This window comes from Coregonus clupeaformis, unplaced genomic scaffold (assembly GCF_020615455.1).
Source record: "Coregonus clupeaformis isolate EN_2021a unplaced genomic scaffold, ASM2061545v1 scaf0019, whole genome shotgun sequence".
Classification (NCBI taxonomy): Eukaryota; Metazoa; Chordata; class Actinopteri; order Salmoniformes; family Salmonidae; genus Coregonus; species Coregonus clupeaformis.
This window is the reverse complement of record NW_025533474.1, coordinates 234908-238280: the sequence shown is the minus strand read 5'-3', so window position 1 is coordinate 238280 and position 3373 is coordinate 234908. Positions and strand designations below refer to the sequence as shown.

General features: G+C 43.6%; 1 non-coding gene across 1 annotated transcript; it reads right to left on the bottom strand.

The window, feature by feature from the left end:
• Window positions 1-370: 370 nt before the first annotated feature.
• On the bottom strand, window positions 371-446 carry trnap-ugg. The gene has a single exon. It is a non-coding gene; the product is annotated as a tRNA-Pro (tRNA).
• Window positions 447-3373: the final 2927 nt, after the last annotated feature.

The following is a 3373-nucleotide window of genomic DNA, read 5'->3' as shown; positions in this document are numbered from 1 at the left end:
ATTTGAAGACCACTGATGTCATGATTCTACCAAATGTTTTCCCGAGTTCCCATTTGACTTGAAAGCGCAATACCGCACAAATGATCGAAATGACAGGCTATTTATGACACTGAAAAACTGAGAATCTGAGATCAATGAAAACGAACTTGAATCCATCAATAGCCTATGCCTGGGTGTGTCTAGACATGTTGTATGCTACAATATGAGGAGGAAATTATAGTCCTAAAATGTTTTAAAGTTTCACTGACAGATTTGCCGGCGCTCCCCACAGTATGCCTTGTTATTGTGCTACACCCATTTACATTTTAGTCATTTAGCAGACGCTCTATCCAGACCGACTTACAGTTAGTGAGTGCATACATTTTCATACTGGCGCACCGTGGGAATCGAACCCACAACCCTGGCATTCCAAATGCCATGCTCTACCAACTGAGCTACACGGGGCCTAGGTTATTTTTAAAATAAGCTATTTATCCTCTGTGACTACATTTTAGGCTTTCTCATGGTGTAGTAGGCTATTTTGAATTATTTCATTTATTTCTGAACAGACAGCAGTAATTCTATAACTTTGTAAAATGTATTTGAATTGATCAGGTGAGCTGCAGCTCCTCCAGAACCCTTGGCGTGGCTCTATACATGATGGGCAATGCTGGAGAGATGGGGAGTTGGAGGCTCATGTCTGTCAGAGCAGAGAGAGTTCTGGGAGAGATTATTAGAATTTTTACTTTGCTAAAAGTGACAATTATCTTTCATGCCAGGAGAGGTACCGGATCCGGCCAAATAGGTTCCTGAACAAAACAGTCCAAAACGGAGAGGTGCCGGATCCTGTTCCGGCAGGATCCGGATCAAATTAAGCACTGATAATACACTATAACCATCATATCAAAGTAAACTTGGAGTCACGCGATATGTATGCGTGGTCCTCCCACTACGACTCGGGAAAGCAGGCAGTTTTAGGCTACAGATGAAATAAGTTATGATGAACTTCACAGGTTGGTGAAAGTGCAAGGTGACGAGCTTGATGCTCCTTTCCAATAAATATTAAGGGTCTTATTCAGCTAACATGATGATCGATGCTTAGCTGCCATTTGTGAAATACATATAATATCGATATAGTCATACCCACACTGTATCTGTGAGTTGTTGGCATGTGCCATGGCCAGAGTGGGCACATTTGCAATATAATGCAACAGCTTTAGTGACAAAACCATCAGTAGAGTTGAAGATGCGATGGAAACCCATTTAACTTGTGTTTTTCATGTGGTACATGGGAATTTAACCACAAAAGTAATTACGTTATCATGTACAGTCTTTTATCCACAAAAAATCAGTTTGAGGGAAAATGCGCATATTGTTTTATGCAGATTTTAGAATATTCGCATGGAAACCTTTCGAATATTGGATGAAAACCGATCTATTGACCAGATACTCCATTGGCCGCTCTAACAATGAAAATAATTGTCTTAAAAAGTTAAAGGCAGTCGAGAGGAAGCAAGATCAATGTTTTCAAGGAAAAGCAACAGAACCTGGAACGAAAGTGATCGATAGTGTTCCAGAACAGAACTGTTATTTTAAAAACAACTGGTTAAAAAGTGTTATTTTACGAGTCACACACAAAAAACGCTATAAAGTGCTAATGCAAAGACCTCACTCTGTCACTCCAACTTATTCCAGCTTCTGCCTGCCAGCTGAAAGTCTTTACCAGTGGGTGTGTTTAGGCTACCTGCCCCTCCCCTCTCTGAAGCAGAGGCTACTGTACTGACGTTACAAGCTTCATTCAGAAGATAGATGGTTTATTTGCTAGAGAAGAGAATGGTGGTGTCGGGAAGAGTGGGGTGTGCCCGACACAACAAAAGTTTCAGATGCTTTTACTTTAGCTTTTAGTGTCTAGTCCACAAGACATTCAGGCAGGAGGGGGGTTAACTGGCGCTCTGGTCCACAAGACGTTCAGGCAGGAGGGGGTTAACTGGCGCTCTAGTCCACAAGACGTTCAGGCAGGAGGGGGGTTAACCGGCGCTCTAGTCCACAAGACGTTCAGGCAGGAGGGGGGGTTAACCGGCACTCTAGTCCACAAGACGTTCAGGCAGGAGGGGGTTAACTGGCGCTCTAGTCCACAAGACGTTCAGGCAGGAGGGGGTTAACTGGCGCTCTATTCCACAAGACGTTCAGGCAGGAGGGGGTTAACTGGCGCTCTAGTCCACAAGACGTTCAGGCAGGAGGGGGTTAACTGGCGCTCTAGTCCACAAGACGTTCAGGCAGGAGGGGGGTTAACTGGCGCTCTAGTCCACAAGACGTTCAGGCAGGAGGGGGGTTAAAGATGGCGGCCACCTGTAGTCACTTGTGGGGGCGTGGCCTCACTGGCAGAGTCCAGAACTCTCCTGAGGAGTCAGTGGAAGGAAAGCGAAACACAGTTTACGTGGGAGAGTCGGCCTGCTGTGGCTGTCTTCCTAACTGCTCCACCTGAGTGAGGTCCAGCCTGCACTCTTGTACCAGTCATTTGATTAGGGAATGTCTTGCAGGTGTGTTGATTAGTAATCCTGCACAGGTGTGTTGGGTGAGCAGAGCAGAGCTACACACAATATCCCATAATGACAAAGTGAAAACAAGTTTTTTTGAAATGTTTGCAAATGTATTGAAAAAGAAATACAGAAATATCAAATGTAGATACGTATTCACTCTGTCAAGTTGGTTGTTGGTCATTGCTAGACAGCCATTTCCAGGTCTTGACATAGATTTTCAATAGATTTTAAGCCACTCAGGAACATTCAATGTCGTCTTGGTAAGCAACTCCAGTGTATATTTTGCCTTGTATTTTAGGTTATTGTCCTGCTGAAAAGTGAATTTGTCTCCCAGTGTCTGTTGGAAAGCAGTCTGAAGCAGGTTTTCCTCTACGAGTTTGCCTGTGCTTAGCTCTATTCAGTTTCTTTTTATCCCCCCAAAACTCCCCTAGTCCTTGTCGATGACAAGCAGACCCATAACATGATGCAGCCACCACCAAGAAAACAGTGGCACTCAGTGATGTGTTGTGTTGGATTTGCCCCAAACATAAAACTTTTTATTCAGGACATAAAGTGAATTTCTTTGCCACATTTTTTAGCAGTTTTACTTTAGTGCTTTATTGCAAACAGGATGCATGTTTTGTAATATTTGTGTCCCGTGTGGCTCAGTTGGTAGAGCAAGGTGCTTGCAATGCCAGGGTTGTGGGTTTGATTCCCACGGGGGACCATAGCATCTGCTAAATGACTGAAATGTGAATGTATTCTGTACAGGCTTCTTTTCACTCTGTCAATTAGGTTAGTGTTATGGAGTAACTACAATGTTGTTGATCCATCCTCAGTTTTCTCTTATCACAGCCATTCAACTCTAACTGTTT